The sequence below is a fragment of the Clupea harengus genome, unplaced genomic scaffold (genome assembly GCF_900700415.2).
Source record: "Clupea harengus unplaced genomic scaffold, Ch_v2.0.2, whole genome shotgun sequence".
Lineage (NCBI taxonomy): Eukaryota > Metazoa > Chordata > Actinopteri > Clupeiformes > Clupeidae > Clupea > Clupea harengus.
The window spans coordinates 10,184-19,552 of NW_024879670.1; the positions used below are offsets into that span (position 1 = coordinate 10,184).

At 41.0% G+C, this 9,369-nt stretch overlaps 1 long non-coding RNA gene across 1 annotated transcript; it reads left to right on the plus strand.

Moving 5' to 3' along the window:
• The first annotated feature begins 1,272 nt into the window (after positions 1 to 1,272).
• LOC122129557 lies at positions 1,273 to 1,653 on the plus strand. The gene is made up of 2 exons (XR_006151791.1): positions 1,273 to 1,315; positions 1,413 to 1,653. It is a non-coding gene; the product is annotated as an uncharacterized LOC122129557 (long non-coding RNA).
• The last annotated feature ends 7,716 nt before the right edge of the window (positions 1,654 to 9,369 follow it).

The window sequence follows — 9,369 nt, forward strand, 5'->3', positions numbered from 1 at the left end:
AAGGTCATAATTCAAGTTATTTTAACTAGATATGAGTTTTAACAACCACTTAATTGCACCACGTAGTAAAAGTGACCTAAATCACTTAAAAAACACAGTCAAATATACTTGCGATACTTGTGGATTACCACTGATCACAAGATGCTCAGTCAGAAATGTTGTCATAAACCACAAGTTTTCCTCAAACTCGGTGGCAGGATCGAATTCACTCGAACGCACCCAACACATCTCAAACGTCGCTTGAGCTGCATGCCAGTGATGTGAACTGAAGCAAGTACAAGAGCTGTGCCTTTCGACTTCAAAAGCTAAAGGTAAGTTAACATAATTTAACCTCTGCCTACTTTGGTAATTCGTCAGCAATATTGAAAACAAAAATGTTTGTAAAAGACCAAGACTTCTGGTTGAAGTTATTAACTTGTTAGCAAACAAAGCTAGCACACTTGACGTCAGCTAAGACAGCTAACCTAGCACAATAATTCAATTGAAGCAATGTCGACTGAGCTAACGTCTCTCATATGTTTTAAACTAGTGCCAGGTAATACAATGTCAGAAAGTGTCCCTAGTAGTCTTGTCTGTAAAAAGTAAGCAAGTTCAGAGGATTCATTTAGTGTGAATGTTGGTAATAGAATAGCTAGTAGCTGCAGTTAGCTCTTAGCTAACTAGCTACTCTATAGGTTAAGGATCCCCCACCCTGAGTGAAGCTTCGACTTGAAGTTGAAGATTTTTTTCTTTCTGAAAGAGTAACAACCCTTTTCTTTAAATTACAGATGAGCAATTGGACAAGACAACACAGTCACTTCTGGAAGGTAAGTCTATGATAGTACATATGATAGAAGATGGTTAGATAAAGCCAAAGATTGTGGCTAGACTGGCTATGCATGGTTTCCCTAGAAGTGAATAGTTAGTTAGCTGGCTGGCATGGAGTGGCAGTAAGAAATGTAATAACAAAAATAGTAATAAAAACTTAAAGCTGTGTAAGGGATAATGTACAGTGAGGTGGTCATTATCGCGGCATAGCCGATATGCTACTACACTTTTCCTTGAATCTCAGCAAACTGGTGGTTGTCACTGGAGGGTTCTAACACCACTACATTTGTCATTTGTACAAGTGACCCATTACATTGACTTGCAGCTTACTCAGTGCTCTTATGTATCCATAGTTTCAGGGTCATCATAAATATTGCACATTAACTTATACCACTTTGTTTGCAGCTGCACAGGCCATTGCCTTGTTGGAGGCGCTCCCAAAAATGTTCCCTTCCCAACCGCCCCCCAAGAAAAGTCGGCAAGTGAGGCACTGTACCATGTTCTTGAGGTGGGTTTTAGTGTCAGTACATAATGCTTTCATTTGTGAATTTCATGTGTGTGGTTTAACTTCATTCTGCCCCCCTCCCCCAATTTGTTGCTTTCAGCCATCTGAGGACCCCAATGTCTTCTTGCGTAACTGATGACCTTGCCAAGGGACATGCTTCTGGAATCCCTCATGATACTGATGGGATGCTACTATGTGTTCCAGTTAACCTATTCCAAGTGTATTGCTAGGCTATTGTCCATAATACAAACAGAGGTACTCAAAGATTTTATTCACGAGAGTGACAAGACGACAACATATAAAAAGGTGCTTGCTGACTGTCAAGCATTCATCCAAACCTAGTCTGTCTCTCCTCTCTCTTTGTCAACCTCTCTCTGTATGTCACTCTTCTGTATGTCACTCCCCCCCCCCAACTCTTTCTCTATATGTCTGGAGGTCAGGACAGCACACAGTAACACAACGTCCAATGTATTTCCAGCTACATTTGTCAATGATTTGTTGACTGTTTGATGAATTCTGACTGTTTGATGTGTTGCTGAATTGTCATCGTTTATGTAGATGTCAATGTACCTTATGTCTGACAGTTTACTTAAATCATTATGTAATATGTAATTAAGTACATTTAAGCATTTGATGCTTATATTGTTCACTACTCTCAAATGGCTGTTATTGGTTTTCTTCATTAACAGGCTAATAAAACAGTGATAAATAATGTGTTGTGTCACGTTTCCTGATTTTAAGAGCTTGTGGTCTGATTTTAAGTAACTTAATGCTTAAGAAGTACTCCAGGTTTGAGTGATGACAGACTTCTTTGGAAGTTACTAGATGACTTGAAATCAGTGTTGTCAGTCTAAATTTCACTTTATTATTGTGGTCTTATGTAAAAGCCTGAATGTCTCTTATTTCAAGTACTAATGCCTCAGAAGTTCACTAGATTTGAGTGACATCAGGCTTATTTTGAGGTAACTACATGGTTTGAAATGAGTGGAATTAGTCTTATTTCAGGACATTCTGTGCTTGAATTGTCTTATTTCAAGTACTAATGCCTCAGAAGTTCACTAGATTGAGTGACATCAGGCTTATTTTGAGGTAACTACATGGTTTGAAATGAGTGGAATTAGTCTTATTTCAGGACATTCTGTGCTTGAATTGTCTTATTTCAAGTACTAATGCCTCAGAAGTTCACTAGATTTGAGTGACATCAGGCTTATTTTAAGTAACTACATGGTTTAAATGAGTGGAATTAGTCTTATTTCAGGACATTCTGTGCTTTTGGAGTAATTGTGAAGGCTGTCTTATTTTAAGAAATCTTAACAAGTCAAATTTGCTTAACGCACTGGCAGCCAAATTTGCTTGTTTTAAGCAAAATTATGCTTAAATATGTAATAATTTGTCTTAAATCTAGAGGGGCATTTTTTGCAGTGAAGTTGACTGGATTGAAGTGACAATGAATTGATACATTTACCGTAACTTTCCATGATATAACAATTCTATACATAGTTGAACTAGCTTTCATGGAAAGAGAAACTAAATAATTCAGTAAACACCTTACACGACCATGCACCATGAGTCTTGAATATTGCATGATGAAAAAAGTAGTTTGATGTTCGAGAAAAAAAAGTTGATCCACTGGTGTGTGCAGGCTGACTTGGTGTAGCTGCACGAGCCAAAGCGACACAGCTCCATCAGATTGGAAAGGAGAGACAAAGAAATGAACCAGTTGGTGAGGTGGAGGAGATATCCTATCCTCTAAATCATCGACGTGCCTACTAGATCCTATCCCCACAAAACTTCTTAAACATGCACTACCCTTATTAAGTGAGACATTACTTAGACCCATATCTAACCTCCCCTTCTTGTCAAAAATACTTGAAAAAATAGTAGCTAAGCAACTTACTTCCTTTCTACACCAAAACAAAATCGAAGAAACCCTCCAATCTGGCTTTAGAGCCCACCACAGCACTGAAACGGCCTTAGTCAAAGTCCTGAATGACCTACTAATCGCATCCGATCATGGGTGCACCTCAATACTAGTTCTCCTAGACCTTAGTGCCGCCTTCGACACTATAGATCACCATATCCTATTACAGAGACTTGAACATCATGTTGGCATCAAAGGCTGTGCCTTATCCTGGTTTAGATCTTACCTCTCTGATCGCCATCAATTCGTTCACGTCCATGAGAAGTCATCCAATCACACTAGAGTAAGCTACGGTGTTCCCCAAGGCTCTGTCCTCGGACCACTGCTCTTTTCCCTTTACATGCTACCCTTAGGTGCTGTCATAAGGAACCATGGCATTAACTTCCACTGCTATGTTGATGACACCCAACTCTACCTATCCATGAAACCTGATGAAATTGTACATTTACCCAAGATAGAAACTTGCCTGCAAGATGTAAAATCTTGGATGGCTAACAACTTCCTGCTCCTCAACTCTGATAAAACTGAGGTTATGCTTGTAGGCCCCGATCAATTGAGAATGACACTATCTAGCCATCTATCCACACTCGATGGCATCCCAACACCCAATACTAGCATCAAAAACCTTGGTGTAACTATCAACCAAGACCTCCTATTTGACTCACACATAAAACAGATCTCAAAGACATCATTTTTTCATTTACGCAATATTGCCAAAATTAGAAAAGTCCTATCCCTCCAAGATGCAGAAAAACTAATCCACGCATTTATTACTTCCCGACTAGATTACTGCAATGCTCTCCTGTCCGGATGCAGCATCAACTCAATAAAGAGCCTCCAACTTATACAGAACGCTGCTGCCCGTACACTCACCAGAACTAAAAAATATGAGCACATCTCACCTGTACTTGCCTCTCTGCATTGGCTCCCTGTCAAAAGTAGAAATGATTTCAAAGTACTCCTGCTAACATACAAAGCCCTAAATGACCTGGCTCCAAACTACCTTAAGGAACTAGTTGTCCCCTACTGCCCCCTAAGACCGCTCCGTTCCCAGAGTGCAGGCCTCCTTGTAATTCCAAGAATATCAAAAACCACAGTAGGAGGCAGAGCCTTTAGCTACCGAGCCCCCCTCCTCTGGAACAATCTCCCTGCCTCCATCCGAGATGCAGACACCCTACCTATATTCAAATCAAGACTAAAGACATTCCTCTTTAGTGCATCCTATAGCCATAAGTAATTGCGTCAACAAACCCATCACCTGCTGGCAGTGCCGCCGCTCCCATAACGCGCACTACGCGCTGTGCGTAGGGCACCAAGTCCTGAGGGGGCACCAAAAAATAGGCAACTGAAAAATCATCATAGTTATAATAATTATAATCTGATATTATTTCAGTATAGAAATATTAGGCACCTTTTAGGCATGTATATCACAAAACAGGCAGAACAAGAGATATATTTAATTGCTCAAAAAAAGTTACGATGGTGCCCCCCCCCCCCCCCCCCAAAAAAAAACCCATATACACCCTCAACTTCCCAAGCTCGCCGCTGGTGCCCTTTCCTATCTCAGTGGCATGACGAACTTTGACAGTAGGCTAGGTGAACTTTTCGAAAATGGCCTCAAAAAGACAACAGGAGTCTGAAACTGCGAGATGATGCCCGTGCATCACTTTCAGGTAAGTCCATGTTTAATCATTGTTAAATACGGGAAATGTGCTGCTAATTTAATGGTTAGCCTATGCATACACCTCGAACTAGCTGACGTTATTGCTAATGTTGGCACACTCAAATATGAGTCATTCCACGCCAAACGTACCAATTTAAGGACATTTCCCCACTCGACCGTCTCAGATTTGGCTGAAAAAATTCAAGGTCGTTCATACATTTCTTAAAAGGTAGAGTCCCAAATATTAGCTCCCTACTCCCAATAGTTTTGTCACAAAAAGATGTTTTAGGGGGGAGGGGGTGCCTGTACTTAAGACGCTTTTTTAGCAGCGTTTTCTGAAGAGCCCTTTTCAAATTGCTATTACTAGAAAAGTATTTAAGCTAGCTCCTTCAAACTTTCCAAATTTTACTCTACACTTTGTTGCAGCATCTGTGAAGGCCTGTGGGAGGCTCAATGTTAAAGCTATAAAAAAACTGCCCCTATGTGAGGAATGGTCTGGAAGATATTAAAGCTTGAAAATGGATGAAAACACATTTTGTGCAATTTTTGGCATGCTATAGCAAAAAAAAACAGCATTTACTAACATGAAACAATTATCTTTTGGAAAGATTAGATATTTGTTCTTAACATATCAGAATTTTGTGATGGTGTTCTGCCTCGTTTTCTCAAAATATTTTTTTGAAAATATGGGATTTTTGTACACGCCCCTCAATGGCCTATGGACGAATATTCAAATGGTAACAAAAGGTAAGTTTATAGAGCAGAGCTTAAACTGCGTTTGTGTATAAAATCTGTGTATAATGTCAAGTCTTTAGCTTTAACATTGAGCTTTCTACAGGCCTTCAAAGATGCTGCAACAGAGCGTAGAGCACCCCCTCACCCCTAAAACATCCTTTGCGACAAAACTATTGGGAGTAGAGAGCTAATATTTGGGACTATTAAGAAGTGTATGAAGAACCTTGCATTTTTTCAGCCAAATCTGAGACGGTCGAGTGGGAGCCCACTTGACATGGAATGACGCTTCTATGTCTTTGCTTTATTGGAGAAGATTGCTTACTTGTATACTTCTGCTTTTAAGTTTGTATTTATGGATGACTATTTAATTTCTAAGAAGATTTTGCACATCCCAATACTTGTGTGTATGTATGTTTTGGCTGTTTTGTGTACTGTGTTTACAAAGTAGATTTTCCTTTTTCGTTTGAATAAAATGGCATGGGGCATCATAAAGGAGTTATGCTTAGGGCACCAAAATGGCTAGCAGCGGCACTGCCTGCTGGGCCAGCCAGTCAGCAAGCATAACTAGACATAACTGAACACATAAGAAAAAAAAAATTTATATCACTGGGCTACAGACAGCGTATGTTGTACCCTGCAACCCTAACAAAGCTTACGACTAAAATCTCCATATGTACCAAACCAAACTAATTGCTAAATGGCAGCATAACTAAACATAAATAATGCTAAACCAAACTAAATGCCAAACCAAACTAAATGCTAAATGCCAGAATAGCTAAACACATCTAAAACACATGCAATACCCCCCTAATCAACATAACTGGGCTACAGACAGCGTATGTTGTACCGTGAAGGAGTGCGGAAGATCCCGGGTACAGCACACGGCGCGTATTGCGACTGTCACCAGCCAACTAAATACTAAATAAAATCCCCATACACCCAGCCAGGCAGCCTCTCTCTCTCTCTCTCTCCCTCTCCCTCTCATTTCTTATCACATTGCTAATGCCTATAATAACCCACTCACTCTGTTCTTTTTCTTTCTCTCCTAATCTAGACTATCTTCGCCATGGGACGCTGCTGTAGTCTCTCTACCCGGTCTACCTGCAGAAACCCTCGACCAATTGCACCCACCGCCACCGCACTGCCGTACACTTACTCTACCTCATACCCTATGCTAGCATTTATATACAATATATATTATTGCCACCATCGACATGTTTCTCTGTTCCTACTCCCCTTACCCCTGTAATAGTAACCCTATCAGCACAGTGTATATCCACTAAACTGGTCTTGTCTGTATCATGTATTTACCACTGGATGTCTGTATATATATTATGTACATCTACCAAATGCAGGCTATGTACAACACCTGTTGTTTCCCTTCCCCTTCTGCCACACAACCCTCCCCCTTCCTATCTCCACCCGGCCGACCTCAAGCAGATGGGTTCCCCATTATGTGCCGTGGTTCTGCTTAAGGTTCCTTCCTGACTAACAGGGAGTTTTTTCTTGCCCGTGTTGCCATTGTGCTTGCACTAAGGGGGTTTCAGGCTCTGGGCTCTGTAAAGCGCCTAGAGACAATTGTATTGTTATGGCGCTATATAAATAAAATTGAATTGAATTGAATTGAATAATTGCTCAGACTTGCAGAAAAGATTTGACACATGGCACTGACAATTCAACCAATTACAAAGTATTTATTCAATTTGGGAGAGAGAGAGAGAGAGAGAGAATTATGACTTGTGTTGTTTATTGTAGGTGTTTGTTGCCCTTTTGGACTCTTTTATCATTTTAGGTGTTGGTTCCCATTATATATGCCATAGTCATAGAATTGGATGTATTAATTGTGCTGGTTGACTTCAGTGCCTGCTGTTTGGCCTGATGCCCCTTACTATGTGCTTTGTCACATCCTGCACACCTGGATGGGCACAGGAGGTCTCTTGGCGTCAGATAGAGCACCAGTAATATGAGCTGGTGCTTCCTACAGTAATACATGGCCATTTAGAGGTCCATTCACTATTAAAAGAGGTCTTGTAGGTGGCTGCTCCTGGGACTTTTCTCCCTTTTGTTCTAGCCATCTCCTCCACTGTTTCTTCCACCATCTCTTCCACCGTCTCCTCCTCCGTCTCCTCCTCGTCCACCTGCACTGTCTCTCCCTCCTCTACCTGTACTGTCTCTTCCTCTTCCACCATCTCCTCCTCTAATGTGTTTACGACCTTCTCTGGGCCTAATCTGGCCTTTTTAGGGGGCTTTCCCCTTTGGGCGAAGGACAGGATGCTTATTTGTTTTTTACCTGACATCTTTGAAAGACAGATGCAATGATTAATGCATCCATGGCCAGGATATTTATAACATGCTAGTATGCCTAATGAGCTCGCGATTCACAACTTCACCAGGCGTGAAGAAGCCTCGGAATCTGAATAGAATGTTCAAGCAAACACATTTACAAAAAATAATGCCCATAACATAATTGAATATTAAGGGCTGCCTAATATTCGTTCGAATTATAGGCTATATATATTTTTAATAGGCCTATTCGAATTTATTATAGCCTATTAATTAAGTTCGGAGACAAAGTTATAGTGAAAAGGCAAACTGTGTTGGCTACAAACACTCATTAAAAACTGATGCTAATCATCTGGGAAATATTCTCTAACTGCAGTCAAGTTGTCATTGCTTGTGTCAAACCATTGTGAATTTGTTGTAACATTAAAACAGGAGACGACTTACTCTTTGTAGAAGACTGATGCTCGGAGCTCCAGTGGTTTCCTCAGGTGAACGAAACTTTCGGAAGATCAATCGCGCGCAATTCCAGGATGCTTTATTTTCATTGGTTGCTGGATTAAATCTTACCCAGATACAACAGATATATTTTTCGGATTGGCTATTGTGTAGCCCATTTTTTTTTTTGATTGGCTGATAAGTGGCACCTCACGGCAGAACTCCAGGGGATTCGGGGAGAAGTGCTTGATTCCCCCATGGTGAGGGCAGCGCGGCCAGGTCATGTTTGCGCGCTGTGGCACATTAAATAGCCTAGAGTTTTTTTTCAGCGTGAGAAATACGATGTGTGGCGGGAGTGCGTGACTAAAGACCGAAATGAGTGACTGTCACGCTCAATGCGTGACACTTGAGAGCCCTGGATATGGGAAATGGAGACATGTTTTGTGCTGTGATGTGAGTACATAAATAAACCACAATAATACCCTCAATTAAACTATTCAGTGTCATCATTTAGTTGTTTGGATAGATAACGATATTTTCATGGCAGAAAACAAGAAATGTTGGCAAAGATAGCATGTTTAAATGGACGATTAGTTTGAGGAGGCGTCGGGGGTGGGGCACAGCAGGGGGCACACCACGTTTTTCTTTTGGTGGTTTTCTAACGAACTGTTGAACACAGGCATTTGATATTACGTGTGCTTGTGGTGGTATTAGTGCTTTTTCAGATAAAAGTCTGTTTATGGTGAAATGTTTTTTATTTTTGTGGCTACATGCACGTAATTAAGATGTTATCAGCCGATCGCGCCCGTGCGATCGCTAGGGGGCGCATCTGAACTAACAGGTTAAGACCAAGGAGATGGTGGTAGACTTTAGGAGGTCCCAGTCTCCTCTGCTACCAGTCTCCATCGAGGGGGTCAGTGTGGAGGTGGTCCACACCTACAAATACTTAGGTGTTCATATGGATAATAAACTGGACTGGTCAGCCAACGTTGATGCAATCTACAAAAAGGGTCAGAGCCG